General features: G+C 42.9%; 1 protein-coding gene and 1 long non-coding RNA gene across 2 annotated transcripts in view; one reads left to right on the top strand and one right to left on the bottom strand.

The window, feature by feature from the left end:
* The window catches only part of LOC109313480, a 25,102-nt gene extending 19,120 nt beyond the window's left edge, over positions 1 to 5,982 (top strand). Inside the window, exon 3 of the long non-coding RNA XR_002102060.1 lies at positions 5,875 to 5,982. This is a non-coding gene — a long non-coding RNA (uncharacterized LOC109313480). The remainder of the gene's footprint in view (positions 1 to 5,874) is intronic.
* RBFOX1 (RNA binding protein, fox-1 homolog 1) overlaps positions 1 to 18,950 on the bottom strand; it is a 1,970,253-nt gene that overhangs the window by 1,766,009 nt on the left and 185,294 nt on the right. The window lies entirely within an intron of this gene.

The following is an 18,950-nucleotide window of genomic DNA, read 5'->3' as shown; positions in this document are numbered from 1 at the left end:
GTGTGCCAGGATAATTTTTTCAAAGAGCTTACCCGGGATTGAGGTAAGACTAACTGGCCTGTAATTTCCCGGGTCCTCTTTTTTTCCCTTTTTTTCCTAGTGCTGGTGACAGCAAGCAGCATGGCTGTGGACCAGCTGCAGGCACAGCTGGCAGTGATGCAGCACTGTGTGATGCAGCTTTGTACATGCTGCACAGATCCGGCCCAGCCTGCTAGAGTATGGTCCCCCACTCCTGTCCAAAGCTGTATAGTAGTGGGCTGGGCTGGGTCCATTCAGCATGTACAAAACCCAGGCCACAGGCCACAGGCACACTGCCTGCTCCCACCAGTGCTGTGGGGGGCCAGACATGCAGCGGTCCCCACTTGAGCCCCTCCACAAACCATGTGGTGGGACCAGAGCCAGTGCAGCCCACTAGCATGCCTTTGCACTGAACCAGAAAGGGAGGCTCTGGAAGGTGCAACTCCTATGCAAAGGTGCACTGGCTGCATGGCCCGGGCCAGGTCGGGCCAGTAGGGTATATTTTCCATGAGGCTCAAGCAGCAGTGCATGGCCACAGCCATGGTGCATTGCCACCTGAGCCTCATGGAAAACATACCCCACCAACCCAACCTGGCCCACGCCTGCCCAGGCTGCGCAGCTTTTATACCTGTGCATAGGAGCTGTGTGTCCTAGAGCCATGACTCCTGGTCTGGGGCAAAGGTGTACTAGTGAGCTGTGCCACACTGGGTCCCACTGCATGCCCCCTCCCTGCACACACCATGGATCCAACAGTGCTGCTTCTGGAGGTAAGACCCAGCCTGGTGCAACAGGCAGTTCCTGTGAGTGGCGCCGGCCCCTGGGTCACAGCCCAAGCAGTCTAGAGCTGACTAAAGGTGCACAGTGCTGTGTGGTGCCAAGCCACACTGCACACGATATGGCAGAACCAACGCCAGGTGCCAGGCAGCCAGAGATGAGCCACGTTGCCCCCTGCTGTTCCATGCTGCACGGGGGGAAGGGGCTGTGCCACGAGGCCCCAAGTGCCCTGATGGCCACTGCTGCTGGTGAACTACAGGCTGTGCAGGGGCACTGGGTCCGTGTTGGGGGGTGTGGGTGGGGGGTTGGAGTGGTGTGGGGGGCCCAAACTCTTGACCTTCTGTGGTTTGCAGTTTAGCCTAATCTGAGTAGATTTTCATAGGGACAATGGAAGTCATCTCTCTGAGCTAAGAAATGTCCCCTTGCCAACTTTAATTATTTTATTCCAAGCCCAGAAGTCGCTATGGTTATTCTTCACAAAACCAATTTAACATAAAAATATTATGCTATCTTAAACAGTAGTAGTTATTCTTTCAGCTTTATCTACTTGTCTATATATAGACAATGCTGTTTGGTAAGGAAGTAGTGTGTTAAAGCAGTTAATTACAAATGATTATGGTCACACTAGGCCAAAGTCTTTTGGTGCTGCAACACCCTCCAAAGGTTTTCTTCTAACATTTTTATAGCATTCAAGGAATATATTGGAATATATATATATATATAAAAAAGATGGTTAAGATGGTTTTGTAATTCAGCTTTGTGAATTGCCTTTATGCAAATTAGGGACATATGTTAATTGGAGAACTGCTTGAAATATTGTAAGGGATTAAACAATTATGTTTTTACTGAACTGGGTTAATAAAAAACATTATATGCTCTCCTCCAGTCTACTAAACAGACTTAATTATGAGTTAAGGGGAATTATGAGTTAATGAAACTATAGTTGTGTTTAAACTGAAGACAAAAAACTGCTTGTGGTAGGCTAAATGAAACCAAGAATAACATGGATATCAATGTATCCAGCACCTAGGTGTTTTTGAAAATCCCAGCTGATGTCAATCTGCATATTTAGACAGAAAATACCTTTAAAAACCACTAGCAATTAAGAGCCTAAATCTTGTAGATTTGTAATGAACTTTGTTTTCCAAGTGCCCATGCTTTTGAAGATGAGAATTGGGCTTCTAAACCACTTATACTTTCAAAATTGCATTCATAGACAGAGTCAAATTTTTGACAAGTGGGAGAAACAGTTGTAATTTTTTTAATTGATAAAAAGATGCACCGTTTCTTAATTAACATTAGTACCTTAACTATATTCTAGCAGTTCTCCAATTAACGCATGGGTTTTATTTGATTGGAATAGGACTAATTGCAGAATAAGATAATACTCACTGGGCATGTCTACACACCATTTTATGTGCAGTGCCTACTGCACTTTAAATGTAGTACTTCCAAAAGGAAGTACTAAATAAATGCACAGTAGGTTGCCCTACTGCACATTAGTGTGGTTGCATGCTTTTTTCATGATGGTTAAGGTACAAATACTACTGTGCATTAGCATAATAACATGTTTTTTGCCATAATGCTGTAATGCAGTCAATTAGTCTACTGTTCATTAAAAATCTCATGTAGATGCTGGGTGTATCTACATGTTCACTTTACTGAGGAGTAGACTAATTAGCTCTGCAGTAAAGAGTCACTGTTTAAACATGTGCCAGTATTAAGGCACAGTAAACCAATTAATTCCACCATGAGATAGTGCTGTCCCTGACAGCACTATCTGGACAGCACTATCTTACAACAGGGTCATTTACTGTGCTGAAAGACATGTATAGATGGTAACAGGATGTGGGGCCAGGCTCCTGCTTGCTGCCTAGTCATATGGCAGTCGTATGGTCAACACCCCCATGTCCCAGCCAGCCACTCTGCCACCCAATACCACCACCTGGCATGCAGGGCTGACCCCCTATGCCTGCTGCCAGCCTGGCTTTGCTTCCCCTTGGCTCAAATTGCTGCTGTCCTGGGCACACATGTAGATGCTGTACACATGAGCAGTTTACTCCAGCTCAAACAGTTCCAGAGTTTATTGCTTTGTCTTAATTTCACATGTAGCCGCACCCGTTATGAGTATGTTTAGTCCAGTCCTATGTTTGAAAATAAGTCGTTCTGAAAAGATAAGGGTTTTTGTTTGTTTCTTTGGTTTTTTACCCTTTCTATGACTCTGCTCGCTGTAAATTGTTCCAAGATGTAGAGTTTCAAACTGATGGGGCAGGATACCACACTTACCTTCCAGGGTAAAGATTTTTGCCTCTTACTTGTGGACAGGCTCACCTACATGATGTATACATACAGATATCCATACCTATGCATTTATGAATACACATACACATGGAGATAAGATTCATATATAGAACAGAAATGAAGTTTCAGATAACAAAAAATGAGAATGATAAATGTTATTCAAATATAAGATGAGATCCTAAAGCTCAATTCTATAGAAAATTTCAAAACAGTGAACAGAGTAAGAAAATCAGGATCTGAAACCATTAAATAGGGACTCTGGCTTTAACACCAAGTCTGTGATAAGGATATAATACTAATCCATTCTTTAAAATTGACTGGTCTGCTCCTTGGAACACCCAAAATATTTATTGTACAGTTGAGACTTGGATGTACTGCTTCATCACATACAGGTCCCACACACATTGCATTCAGCCATCTTTTTTTCTCAGTGGGCATGTCTCCATGTTCATTAATGTGCCATAGTTACTATGCATTAAGTTTAGTACTTGGATAATCAAGTACTATATCAGTGTGCAGTAACTCACGCTTACTGCACAGTGGTACCAGCCCATGGCTTTTTAGTAACACTTACTGTGCAGTAGCCTAATAATACTGCACAGTAACACGTTAGCATAGGTTTTTCCCAGCATGCTACTGAACAGCAAGCACCTCATGTAGATGCACCAACTGTCTGGCACGAAGCATAGGTCAGGCAAACCGAGGGCTTAGCTTTTAGTGAGTAAAGAAATGTATGCATTGTGGACGCGTCCGTCCATCTCCTGGGCTGCAAAAGTCCCATTAGGTTCCCTGGCAACGTAGAGTACTCACTCAGGGGCTGCACACGTCCAACTCGCCTGCCACGACTTTGATAATTCTCCAGTTCAGTGTATTGTCTGACACGTGCACGTCCAAAAATGAGACTTCAAGCTGCACAGGGTCCGTCGCTGTTAAGGGATCCTCCACCCCTACACCCTCGCCCGGGCCTCCATGTGGGTCCACCACTTGTGAGTCGCTTCAATCTTCCAACTCTCCCCTTTTGGGGAACGCAAAGCTTAACTAAAAATAGCAAAAGTAGAACCCCAAATATCGCTCCCATCTGGAGCCGTGGACTTTGGGCTCTTGTGTTTGCTCTTATCAGAGTCCGCCTTTCCTGCTCTGTGGTCCCCTTTTCCTTCTCTTAGAAGGGAGCCTTCTGCCCCACCTGGGGCCCCATCCCTTCCAGGACTACCCAGTTCCTCACTGCTAAGGCCATGCTAGCCAGTCCGACTGTGCCCCCTCCCCCTGCTGGGGCCAGCCACTCCCAGCCCTACGAGTCTGGCTTTAGCATCTGGGGTTGCAGCCCCAAATCGCAGAGTCTCTCGGGGCCTTACCCCTGCCCCAAAACGTATGAGCGCAGCGAGTGCTGGCGTGCATCCGCCGCTCTGGGCTCTCCCCGGCTTCCGGCTCCCGTCCCGGCTTTTCCGGTTCCGCGCCCCGGCTCCTTGGTTCCAGCGTTTCCTTTATACCGCCCGTGTCATTCCCCCACCTGTAACAGGTAAGTGAGTGTCCCGCCCTCCGGGGCAGCGGGCAGCCTGTTACTGTGGGTGTTCCCACCTCATGCGTCTCGGGGCTTGTCAGCTCCTCCGCTCCCGCACATGCATCCCTACCAGAAAAATATTCTGTCCAGCTTCAGTACCAAATCTCTAATCCTGATACCAAATCTCAATAGTCAGAAAGATACATTTGATTGAGTATTAAAATGATAAAAAGATTCATAATTTTAGCATTTATTATTTATAATTAAGTATCCATGCGAGTCTCTGGAGATGCCTCCTTTAAAGCTGTTCTCCTGATTAAATCTCTCCTCTTACCAGTTTTTCTTGTCTTTTATAATATTAAAACCTAACTAACCTGTCTTTACTCTCACTTTTTTCTACTTCCTTGTTTCCTACACAATTTCCAGTTCTGATGCCTGTCCAGAGTCTTTGTTTTACCATGTTTTATTCCTTTTATCATACTCCCTAAACTTGGAGCAACCTCTGATTGCTTACATGCCATATCCACCATTTCCTACCTAAGGCCCACATATTTTGTGATGCCTTCTACTAAATGTTTCCATCACCATCTTCTGCCTGTTTTGTATTCCCATTAATAGGATGTGTCTCTGAATTACATAATGAGACACAGAGTTAATTTCATAACTCTGGCACTCTAGAGTAGTGCCCAAAGACTGGAAAAAGGCCAATGTGGTGCCTATCTTCAAGAAAGAGAAGAAAGTGCATCTGGCAAACTATAGGCCCATCAGCCTGACTTCTATCCTGGAAAAGATCTTAGAAAAGTTTATTAAAGAGGCCATCCTTAATGGATTGGCCGATGCCAACATCCTGAGGGATAGCCATAATGGGTTTGTTGTGGGTAGGTCTCGCTTGACCAATCTCATTTCCTTTTATGACCAGGTGACCTATCACCTGGACAAGGGAGAAGAGATTGATGTCATATACCTTGACTTCAAAAAAGCCTTCGCTCTGATATCCCATGATCACCTCTTGGTGAAACTGGCCAATTGTGGCCTTGGGTCCACCATGATCCACTGGTTGGGAAATTGGCTCTGTGGTCGGACCCAGAGGGTGGTAATTGATGGAAGTCAATCATCATGGTGCCTGGTGACCAGTTGGGTCCCCCAAAGCTCTGTCCTTGGACCCATATTTTTCAACCTCTTGATGGAATGATGTGGACATTGGAGTCAGAAGTGGACTGGCCAAAACCTGTCTGCCATAGGGGAAAAAATGTTTTGTCTAATGGTTATCCTTCAATCTACAGGAGTCCCCTGTGTTTCAGTGGTAGAATCCTTGTCTACCATACAACAGACCTGGGTTTGATCCTCAGATGCTTATATAACTACAGCCACCAAGGTACCAAACATTTGGACTCAGTCTGGTCTTTGGATTCTGTCTCAGTGTTGTAAAAGGAGGATGGAAGGTCTGGGCAGCCTCCACTCCTCTAAAAAATTCCTGCCCAGCATATGCATTGAAAGTTTGTGTGGCCCTCATGCATACACCATGATCCAGGAGGACTGACAGTTGTCACCATCTTCAATCTATGTGTTCAGTTCCATAATGGAAAGTTCTTTAAACCTCACAGTTACCACAACTTGATAATGCAGTTAAGGGTTTTGTGGTAAACTTCCAGTGAATGGCTCACAAGGCTCATAAAACTCCCTAAAATTATATTTTTTCCTATGGAATTGACAAAATAGATTTAAATGAAATATGAGTTCAGTATACAGATAATCTCCTGCCTGTAGAATCATATCTTCTACCTCCATACCAAAACTCGAAGTGGAGAGCTCTGTGGCAATCTCCTCTATCATTACACATAAGGTGAATGTTAGGTTATTTGCATTTGTTTTTCATCTATTACGTAATATTGATTTTTAAAAAATCCAACTATTTAGATTCAGCAAATCTTCAAAACTCAGAGAAGCCAAGACACCTAAACTAAAGAAGAATTGGTCTGGTAAATCAACACCAAAACTACTTACAACATTTGTATTCAATTTAAAGCTCTTATTTAAAAAAAGGGAAAATCCTCATTTGCAAACTTGCAATCTTGCCTTTTTTATTTTGATCTTATAAATGAAAATATATGGGTTTTAAATGTTGATTTCCCTCTCTCCCCCTATGCTCCCCAGCCGAGTCTGTGTACACCACCTATTTCCACATATAAATCTTAGAAAAAGGGCAGGGTTTATAATTGTTAATTCCTAGATTGCTGGAATTTACCATTTTTCCTTAAGGCAGACTGACATCGTCTAGGGACAGTTCTGCCTAATATGCTTAATGTTAAACAGAACAGTTTAGAGTGTAACAGCTTAAGGGTATGTTTGTGCTCTCACACTGCACTTACATACCATAACTCTACTAATTTCAGTTAAATTAATTCTTATTTACAGCTACTTTACACAGTTTAAGAGCAATCAGAATCAAGCCAGAAGTGCTCTGAACAGCTAACCAACACACAACCAATTTAAAATGGTAATAAAAACTATCACGTTATAAGGACACACATATTTGCTTTTAAGTAGTTTACCACAAGGGTAAGCTTTGCTTTAATAAAAAAGCCAGAAGTGAAACTGCTGTAAATGTAAAGGATTTAAAATCTAATATATTTTACTACAGCAGTGGTTCCCATACTCTGACAGACTGCATACCACCAGTTTAAAATGATACAGCCTTCAGTACCACCAGCAATTTTTTCATACATATAGGTAACACACTATGTATTAAAATAACGTCAGAACCTTTAGTAATCATAAAATGTTTTATCGGTTACAACAGCTGTATAAAACAATTGTAAATTGAAACAAAGATAGTGTAAACTTACCTGTCTAGAGATGCTTTTGGGATGTCTTTAGTAGGAGGGTGAACTTGCTTGACAGAGCACAGTATTTGAATATCTGGTGGGGGCCTGTGGGTGTGTATGTAGGGTTTGGAGCTCAGGGATCCCCACACATCCTGGCAGGATGTGAGGTACTGTGGGACAAGAATGAGGTTTGGGAGGGCTGTGGCTTGGGAGGGAGGGACAGAGAGACACACGCAGACAGACAAATACACAGTGCCATAGGCAGCAGAAGGGAGTGCTAACGGGGCTCAGCCCGCCCTCCCCAAACATGAGGCAGAAGATATAGCTAGAAGGCAGCAGCCACAGGCTGCTGCAGCAGGGAGGAGGGGCAGGCACACTAACATACCCTGCACACTTGCAGCCAGGATCACAGCTAGCCCAGCTGCAGACAGGCAAGTTTCTTTTAATCAGGCCTGGGGGTGGCAGATCAAGAGTGGTGTAGGGGCAAGGTGAATCATTCACCCATGCCCCACTCCGTCCTGCACTGCAGAGATTGCTCCATGACCTGGCCTGACCAGGGCCCCATTCACAGTGAATCGGCCCCCAGCCAGGCTGGGTCGTGGGGCAATCAGAGCCCAGCAGCTCCTCCAGAGCTAGCGCAGTGCTGGGGAATGAAGGGGTGGGGGTACACGTGAGCCCCCAATCTTTGCACAGAGCAGGGTTAGCCACAGCTGGGCTCAGCCTCTGCTCCCTTCATCCACGGCTTGTTGCCACTACTGCTTTGAATGCAGCGCGGTGCACTGCCATATGCCTCACTGCCTGGCCCACCCAGCAGCAGGATGCATATGCTGCTGCATCACTTTCAAAGCAGAGGTGACAGCAAAGTGCAGACACAGGGGGAAGAGGCTAAGCCCAGCTGTGGCCCACCCTTGCCCTGTGCAAAGATTGGGGGCCCACGTGTTCCCTCCTTTGCTCCCCAGCACTGCACCTGCCCTGGAGGAGCCACTGGGCTGCGCTGGACTCTTCCTGGGTCTGACTCGAGGTGGATGCAGGGTCCTGGGGGCTCCATCATCTCTGGCCTGGCAGTGCAGCTGAGGCCTGCCCTTCTTTTCCTCACACCCCTTTCCCTCAACACACTCACCTGCTAAGTGCTGCTCCACACACAGCACCATTCCTGACTGAGTGGAGCAGCCTGCAGTTGGGCACCTGTGTGTGTGCACCCCTCCCCCAACCTTCTGTGTACCACTCACAGGTCGTCTGCGTACCACTGGTGGTAAAAGTACCACAGCTTGGGAACTGATATGCTACAGCAGGTAAATATAATGGGAAGATTATTTCATGCTACTCAATAAGAAGACAAAAAAAATAAAGACTTAGATGTTGTCCCAGGTCATACAAAACATCATTTAAAGGCTATCAATAGGTTGCAGTTGCTAGAGTGATGCAAACATGACTTACACCGAAGATGCACAAGGCATCTAGCTTCATGAAAGCACCCTGATAATCAATGACAAAGGAGTCACCTCAGAAAAGTTTTCATTACCCAGTGAGGCAGCTTCAGCACTCTGTTTATCTATTCATGTGTGTCCACCATATAGAGAAGTCTTTGGAAAATTAAGAATCACTCAAATTATACCATACTGAGAAAAATTATTGCATTATACTGTATTTTTAAAGGATAAAACTAAAAGATGGTTAAAACAATGCTGAAATTTATTGAAGATCAAATCATGTTTAATTCAGATTATCAATAAACAATGTGTCACCCCATCAATTCTATCCTCTCTCTGCTGGTTAAGAGAATTCTAAGAGATCTAATTTAATGTATGCGGATCCCTGTTTCTTGGCTCATAAATGAAGAAGGGAACATGGCTTAATAGTATTCTGAGCATGAAGATCCATGATTCAATCTCTGCTTGGTGCAGCCTTTTGAGTACCTACTCCCTCCCAAAGAATCTCTATTTTAGAATCTGCAAAACCATGCCTCCACTTGAGATGTAGAAACAGAATACTAAAGAAAATTTATGAATTTTATGTTTTTTATCTGAATGAAATATACAATCTAGGCTCCTGATCCTGTCAATAACCAACTATTAGAACTTTAACACAATTTAGCTGTCATGTAAACTTGATCTGTAATATCAGTACTTTAAAAATAAGCTTGTGTATGTTTATGACCGTCTTTGAAGATGAAGAAACTAAGGCAATGATGTAAGGCAAAATTCTCAGGATCAAACAGAAGACCAACAGAACAGTTGGGGATAGATCTTTTAAATGCCAGTAATTGGCCTATCCACTGGAAATCTATACCTCCCCTTGTACAATATAGTGACAGGATATTCTTTAGGCTCCCAAAATGGAGGTGAAGTCATTGCTATGTCTTATGCGATTTTGAAGGGTTGTTTGCTTACTTATTTTCTCTACTCCCCCCTGTTCACAGTGGAAACATATGATCTGTAGGTCAGAAAGAACCATTATGCTATTATAATCTAACTGATTGCATAACACAGACCATACAATTTTAGTCAGTAATTCTTTCATCAACCTCATAACTTCCATCCAAAGTAGAGTAACCATTTAGAAAAAACATGGCGTCTTAACTGTAAAGCTTCAGTGCATAGAATCCTAGAACACAAGGCTGGAAGAGACCTCTGGAGGTCACACATAAATGAAGACTATACCATATCTCAAGATAAAGTATTCCAATGTTTAAAATGTATACTGAATTTCCAGTTTGAAGTTCTCTTTCCTAGTAGTAAGTTAAATTTGGATTAAAGTCACACATTTAAGAAGATTTATCCATCTTTTTGCAATAGCATGTATATACTTTTAAATCCCTTTAAATTTACCAAAATCCTTTAGGAATGCATTTTGTGTAGTAGAGATTTAGGGACCTCAAAATACTATTAATTATTATCATAGAGAAATAGTGCTAGAAGGGGCCTCCATAGATCATTTAGTCCAACCCTTTGCCTGAGGCAGGATCTTCCCTATCCAAAATTTCCTATACAAATCCATTGTCTAACTTCTTACAAACAGCACAGTCAACCTTGACACAACACAAGACATAACACCCTAATCTACCACAGGTAAAGCAGGGGGACCCTGGCAGCCAATATACTGCTTCTGTAAAGGTTGTTAATATAAGTTCAAGAGATCCCAGAAAGAGGGCTATGCCCCCTGCTGCAGAGGAAGGCAAAAACTCCTACATGCCATCCTGATCTTACCATGGGGTAAAATTCCTTCTTGACCCCAGATATGGTGATCAGTCTGATCCTGAGTGGAGGAGCAAGACCATCTAGTCAGGAACCTCTGGGTTTTAGTCCCGACAGGAGCATTGGCACACCCCCATCAAAATCCCTAGCCTTGGCTGCAGCTAACACTCAGTGCTTCTGAGGAAGTCTTAAAAAAATCTGATTCATGTAGCAGTGGAGGAAAGGAGTGGGGAGGAAAATTCCTTACAACTTCCCTAGGAAGTTTGTTTCACTGCCGCAGTGTTCTAACTGTGAAGAAGCTCTTCCTGATATCCAATCTAAACCTACTTTGCTGCAACCTCAAGCCATTAGTCTGCATCCTACTCTCTGTAGCATGAGATATAGAAGGTGTTTTACCTTTTCTTTATGGCAGCCCTTCAAGTATTAGAAGACTGCTGTCATGTCCCTGCTTAAGCACCTTTTTTTGCAAGCTGAGCATGCCTAGTAGGGCTATGCAAAATTTCACCGTCTGCTTCAATTCAACACTGTTTTGACTCATTTAGAGCTCAAAACAGTTAAATTGAATCATAACAAAGGGCTTTGAAACAGCCTTGAAACAAAACAAGGCTAGTCAAAATGTTCTGAAATTTTCAAAACGTTTCAAGTTTTGAAACAGCCAGCAGCAAGGTGGTTGGAGAACCAGAGCTGCGCTCCTAGCAGCAGCTGGAAGTGCAGCCCTGGCTCACCCTGTCTCCTGCTGCTGGGCTGAATTAAACCTATTACAGCACAGGGGAAGGGAACTGAGCCCAGGTCCAGTTCCTCTCCCAAGCGCTGCAGTCAAACTGGGGAAAGGAACTGAGCCTGATCACTCAGTTCCCCTCTCCAGCACTAGGATCGGGCTGGGGAGTGGGAAGTCAGCCCAGCTGGGCTGAGTTCCTTTCCTCAGCATGATGGTTGGACTGGGGAAACAAACTCATCCCAGATGGGCTGAGTTAATTTCCCCAGCCCAATCGTAGGGCTGGGCTTGGGAACTCAGCCCAGCTAGGCTGAGTTCATTTCCCCCGCCCAAGAGTCAGGCGAAACAGTGAGGCTGTTTCAATGTTTCGATGAAGTGAAATGGAACAGCTGTTTTGACTCTAACTGAAATTCAAAACAAAACACTGTTCCGTCCAAACCTTGAAACTGAAGTCAAAATGGAACACTTGCCATTTTGCACAGCCCTAATGTCTAGCTCCTGCAATATTAGACAAATTATTATATTGTAATAATTCATCCCTTCAATTATTGCAGCTGTGGGATGATGGAATTCTACAAGAATTCAGCTTATAGTTTAGCTTTAATTAGTGCATACTTAATTGATGTCACTAGATTCCGCTAAAGGGGAGTCCATCTCTGTCTGTGAAACCAAAGGGAATTTTCCCCACTGATTTAGAAAGAAACAGGCTTTGACTTCACTCCACCAAGTCACACTGCTGTTTTCTTTCTCAAAGTATTTTAAGATACTATTGTTTTCAAGGTGATTCTTCTGCTAGATACCTTTTCCCCACACTGTCTCTTGGAGGCAGTTCATCTTGGTTATTCTCTGGACTGCCAGTCCACCTACATCTACATATTATTCTGAGATGTGTGGGATATTTACAAGAATCTCCCATTTAGTAAATATAAAAATGTGTGGGAGAGGTTATAATAATGATGATTGATAATGATATTGATAATGATAATTAGGACAACTACCATTAGGAAGATGGTTCAATTTTTTGTTATTTTATTATTTTTGTTCCTGTTATAAATTTAAAATATTTTCTCTCTCTTTCTGTGTATCTATATATAATATGATTATACATAGAGACTCACAACCCTTTTCACTGTACATTTACTTTATATTGAAAAAGTAGGAGTTTGTCAAGATAGATATGTGTGCATTATGCAGCCATTCATCCATCCATCTATTTATTGTAACTAGGTCTGGACTGTCCCAAGAAGTTTGATAGAGACTAAAGGGGTTTAAGATTAAAATATATCTTATGTACATTTACAACATACTTACTATGAAAATAGCAGATTATTTTGTTCCAAGTATTAACAGAGGATAAATATGGACCTACACTTTTTTTCACCAGAATCACTGTATATTGCCTTCACCAAATTACCTTTGAAATAATAGATCAGAAGATTTTTAGAAACATAGAACATTAAGGTTTAAGGGTCTAAGGGACCTCAGGAGATCTTTTAGTTCAACCCCCTGCTCAAAACAGGACCGTGACCAACTAGATCATTCTAGCCAAAGCTTTGTCAAGCCAGACCTGAAAAAAATCTTAAAGGATGGAGATTCCACCACCTGTCTAGGTAACACATTCCAGTGCTTCATCACCCTCCTAGTGTGAAAGTCTCTCTTAATATCCAACCTGGACTCGATGATCTCCCGAGGTCCCTTCCAGCCCTGATGTCTATGAAAATAAAGTTCCCTTGCTGCAACTTGAAACCATTGCTCCTTGTTCTGTCATGTGCCACTACCAAGAACAGTTTAGCTCCATCCTCTTTTGAACCTCCCTTCATGTAGTTGAAGGCTGCTATCAAATCCCCCCTCAATTTTTTCTTCTCTAGACTAAATAAGCCCAGTTCCCTCAGTCTCTCCTCAGAAGCCATGTGCTCCAGCCCCCTAACCATTTTCATTGCCCTCCACTGGACTCTCTCCTACATGTCCACATCCATTCTGTAGTGTGGGGTCCAAAACTGGATGCAGTACTCCAGACGTGGCCTCTGGAGTACTGTAGAAAAAGTACTTACTTTTTACTAGAAAAAGAAAATAATTACCCGCAATAAAGTGCTACTAATCCTCCCAGAATGACTCCTGGATATCTAATGAGGCAGAAGGCATACTTCTATCATGCCTTTACTACCATCCGAAAAGAAAAAAGCCATCTACATTACTCTAGTTCATAATTTTCTCCCTACTTCTGGTTTTCTTAACTGATAGACCGAACTGTCCTCATTTAATCTATTGTATTCTGTCCATCTTGCAGTGGGCAAAGGTGTCTGTACTTCACCCACCTCAGTTAAGTGTGCACACTTGACTTAATATATGCATAAAATAGAAAATTCTGATTAAATGCTTTAAGCTGACCTACCTCTCCAAGACTACTTGTAGGTTATGATAACTTTGCCTAAGTCAACAGTTATCTGATTATGCAAAAGCTAAATAAACAACAGTATTTACTGTAGCAATTGCTGCATCACTAAATAAATACACATATTCTAAGAACTGTAGATCATATAAGCACAGCATTTAACTCACATTAATTGCTGGGCCATAGCAACAGCAATATTCCAGCTATCAATTTTATGACATTGCTCAGAGAAAAAAAGCCATATATCATTCCACCCAAAATACAAAGGTCAAATGATATTAATTAACGCAACTATACAATTCAGTGGACTTAAATGGGTATTCTTAAATAGCTCCTTGATTGAGAACTAATGCCTCATTAATCTTAAACATACCAACCTGAGAACATCAGTGAAGTCAAATAGAATAATGAGTGACATTATAGTGAACACAACTTATCACTTGCTGGAATACATTCATACATTAGAAAATCTTCCAAAATACTCAGTGAAATCTTTAGCAGAACTAAGAGAAATCGAAGCCAACAACTGCATTGAGAGCAGCTGAAAGTATATTGTTTATAAAGACTTGAAACTCTTTCTTATGGTTTATGCTTCCACACTGCAACTATGGAAAGAATTAAAAATTGATTTGTATAAACACAAGGTGAGTGTGGCATGATTCCCTTCTAGCAGTCTGTACTAGCAAACCTTTGCTTACTTATTATGCATAGAAAGAAGAAAAGCCTGGCAACACAAGAGGACCACTAGTTCACATGTTGGGCATGAAGTACAGTGTGTTCATTTTCATTTACAGAGCAAAGCCCTTTTAGACTTGTGTGCATTTCTAACAGGGTAGGAGAACAGCAAAACAGGTGCATGCAAAGGATGCTAGAATATACAGGGATAGTAGTCACAGACTACTGTGACTACCTGTATCTTGCAACAGAAATGCTTGGTATTAAAATAGAGCATTTAATTTCAATACTTTGATTCAGTGAAGTGCAGTGAAGGGGAATCTCTCATTGTCTACCCCTTAAGGTAGAATGGTTTACTACACTACACTACAGTGTGTGTGTGTGTGTGTGTGTGTGTGTGTGTGTGTGTATAAACTTTTTGGTTTGGTCCTAATCCAAAGACCACCAAAGTCAATTGCAAGACTCCCTTTGGACTTTGCTGGAATTGCAGCAGCCTCTAGTGAAGCTTACCAATTTTTTAAAAAGTATTTCACTTATTTATGTTTAGGTTATATACCTGACTGCCAAATATTAAGAACAATCATGTGATGGCCTTTATACCAAAGACCTCTACACTGAATGCATGAAGCCCAGCAGTTTGAGCTGAAGAGCCAGTATCTACAGCATGGATCTGTAGCTCAGTCTCATTGCTGTGGATCAGGTACAGAGAAGAATGACCACCAGTGAGTCACCTTTGCATCAGGCAGACTGATATCTTGCAGTGGCAGACATAGGTCAGGAAAACCAGATATAGCTGCAAATATACTGCATCCAGATACTACAAATGAAACATCTGTCTTCTTGCCACTTGTCAACACTAGAAATCATGAAGTTGCATCTGATTGCTTTTCTTTAAAATACAACAACAGGTATTCTGTAAGTTTTGCCTGTTGACTTATTTTCTTTGTTTCCTATGAACTGAGATGTTTTCCTAGCACAATACTGTTGCACAACTAGAACTTTTAAAAATAAAATGTGTTGTTCTAGGAGCATGCTCATTCTTTTGCATTAGCAGAAACTCAACATATTTCAAAATTATTCTCCTCTTTTAGTATAAACTATTGCTTCCACACATTTTAAAGGCCATGGTGTGTTCTTAGATGCAAAGGAAACAAGCAAAATTAAAAGCAGGCAATTTAAGTAAACACATTTATAGGATTTGGTTTTTCTATTTTTTTATGAATATATGGTCTATGTATTAACCTGCACATGTCAACATCAAAAGCATGCCTTTCCTTCCCCCTCAACAATAATGTGAGAGTAATTAAACTGAGAAATTCATAATCAGGGGTTTAGCATATCACACTCACACACACACACTCAAAAAGAAGAAATCACAATTCATTCTGTTTCCTTGTGCACATTTCCAGTTTATCCCCTGCTCATCTCCATTTTATACATTAACCTCTTAAATCTAGTAAAAAGGTTGTTATAACTAGCATAACTTTTGATTAACTTCTGATTATTGCTTGTGGTTGTGATACCTGCCTATATACCACCATGGTGTGTAAAGATTCAAACAATCAGACAAAACAGAAACCACCATGATTCCTATGATTCTGAACTCAGGAAACCATATACATAGTACATAAGTGAGAATCAACATAGACTCATAGATTCATAGACATTAGGGGTAGGAAGGGACCTTGTGAGATCATTGCCACAGGCAGGAAGTCAGCTGCGATCAAGTGATCCCAGCAAGAAAAATATCCAGATTTTTTTTTTTTTTAAAGAGTCTGCATACCGCATACTGTGTTTTATTTCAGAACATCAGCTTCTCCATAACTACATGCACAAAACTCTTTTGGGGAGAAAAAACAGTGTGCACTGTGGCTCAAAAATTCTTTTTTTTCTACCTGTAACTTGAAGTTTTGAAGAAAAGTCTTTACCAGTTCTACTGCAGCTATACTTCCAACCTCCAGAGTTTTGATGGCAACATCCACCTTGAACTACTTCAGTGTAAGGACTTGGGACAGTTCCAATACTTCATGGCTAGAGACAGGAATTGCACATAAACTGGTATAAACTGGTTCAAATATGTAACAAAACGTAAGTTCAGTATACCTAAACCACTTTCAAAATGACTGAAACCACTTTAAGATAAACCTGAATAGAGATACTATCAGATTTAACCAATTTAGTTTAAATCAGTTTACTGAATTTCTGTCCCAGAGCCCATCCAAATTCAAGTTAACTGACAGTCTTCCAGCATCCCAGGATGCTTTGTACCTCCCCTGTAAGCCCCCTTGCAGGGTGGGCAGGCTAACCTTGGGCCAAGCTGTCTGCTCCAGTAGGACAAGGGAGGCATGCTTTAGTACCACCCCGAGCTTCTGGCCTGGGCCACAGCAGGCATATGGCCACATTTCTGGAATCAAAAGTGAATGTTTATTCACTTGCTTATTGGTTCTATCTGTGCAGCTTAAACTAAGCTGTGAAGACTGAACTTATTCAGTCTTAGACTTTTTGTCTGTACTTAGCTGATGAGTCCTTTCCGGCAGGGCAGGCAGAAACTAATCTAACCTTGGGTTTATTTAGGAGATGAGAAGCTGAAGAGAATCACAGTTTACTGTGATAAGCCAGAGTCATCCTGTAATTCTTTCATACTTTGATCTTTGTTGCTGTCACTGAAGCCAAAGTAAAAAGTCCATGGGGCAATTTCTATTAAAAATAATAGAAGTCTTTTTACCAGGTGTAGCTAGTGAACTCAGATTGGTGTGGTGGGTGGAGCAGCACAAGGGAGTGGGGGAGGGGAGGGAGGTTTGCAGCCAGCTAGGAGCAGGGCAGTCTGCAGCCTTCCTGCTCCCAGCCAAACCCTTCCTCTCCTCCCTGCTCCCATGTGCCGCTCCACCCAACCCACCAGTCATGCCTGCTTTCCACTGATTTCAGTGAAGACATTTAACTGGGCCCAAGAATGCTAAATACTTAAAGGCATGATATAACAAAAATCAGCAATCAATTTATAAAAAGCTATAATTTCAAAAAACTTTAATCACTCCAGAAATTATACAGATTTCAGTTCAGGTCTCTCAATCAGCTTAAGTTAATGCTCCCTACAAGTTTCTGTATGAGATGGTCATATGTCTGTATGAGGTGTTCAGGGTATGAGGTCTTGTGAGAGACAGAATTAATTACCATATTTATTTTAATCTGAGATGAAGTTTCCTTTGCCAATCAGCATGGGAGGAAAAAAACCTTGCTGTGGATTTGAGTACTGGCCTGGAGCAGGCAGCAGGTCAGCTCTGGCTTTGGCCCTGGGCTCAAGGCTGAAGCTGGAGGTGAGCCACTGCCTACCTCAGGCCAGAATGGCTCATTTGGTGTTGGAGGGGACATATGGCAGGAAAGGCATGGCAGGAAACTATGTGGGGGATCCTGGAGCCTTCCCCCCACATACCTATGCCTGCCCCCTTCACCCACTCTCTCTCACCTCTTGCTCCCTACAGCTGCTCCCACCACCACTTACTTTCTGCTCTGATTCCAGTACCTACAGCCTCTACTTGGCCTGGGCAGGAGCTAGCACCATTTCTCCTTGGCCAAGCACCTGACTGACCCACAGCAGAGCTGTAGGAGAAGGTAAGGGTTGAGAGATGGGGTGGGTGAGGTAGGCATGTCAGGGGGGTGGACATCAGGGTTCAGGCACAAGCACAGATGGCTGAAGCTGGGGGGAGCAAAGGGTGGGGGAGGCAGGGAGTGGGGGTGAAGGAACAGTCATTAGGGTATGACGGCAAGTGGTTGGGAGAGCAAGGAGGGGAGCTGGCTTCAGAGGGAAGCATGGAGTGGAGGATTCAGGGGTAGGGGAGCAGGCACAGGCAGGGGGGCAAAGGGTGGGTGCAGGGGGTGGGGGGAAGACAAATATAGAGGGGCAGGCAGCAGAGGGGCATATGGTAGGGGGTGCACGGGAGGGGCAGACAGCAGGAGTGCAAGCATTGGAGAGCAAGTGGTAGGGGGGCAGGAAGGAAGGGCAAGGAGCAAGGTATCAAGGGGTGTGTGTTTGGCCCTGAACTCTCCATTGATTCCCCACCACAGTATTGGGGAGAATGAATTTAGGGAGACCTTCCACTAACTAGATTCTACACATGGAAAATTATAACAAAAATATAATTTTCTATGTACAGCTGTAAAATGATTTCAAGATTTGATCGCAATTAGTTGAGGGATTAAAAAAAATAGTCACAATTAATCATAATTTTAATCGCATAGCTAAAAACTCAAAATTATGTGCAAAAACCTCCAAAATTATGCAGGTGCCTTGTATGGTTGGGGGGTAAGTATGAAGTGTGTGTGTGTGGGGGTGGAATTTGTGAAGATGTAGGGCGCTGTGGGTCAGAAGTGAGAGGCAGCAGCAAGGCTGTGGCTTGGGAGTGAGAGGCAGACACACACACACACACACACACACACACACACACACACACACACACAGCCCAGTAGCTAAGTGTGTGTGGGGCATGGGGGAGGGAAGCAGCTACATGTCTCTGTCTGTGTCTATGCGTGCCCCTCCCCCCCACTGCAGTCTTCCAGAGCC

This window comes from Crocodylus porosus, unplaced genomic scaffold (assembly GCF_001723895.1).
Source record: "Crocodylus porosus isolate Cpor-Errol unplaced genomic scaffold, CroPor_comp1, whole genome shotgun sequence".
NCBI classification, from domain to species: Eukaryota; Metazoa; Chordata; order Crocodylia; family Crocodylidae; genus Crocodylus; species Crocodylus porosus.
Note: the sequence above shows the minus strand (reverse complement) of the source record. Positions and strands in the feature narration are given on the sequence as shown.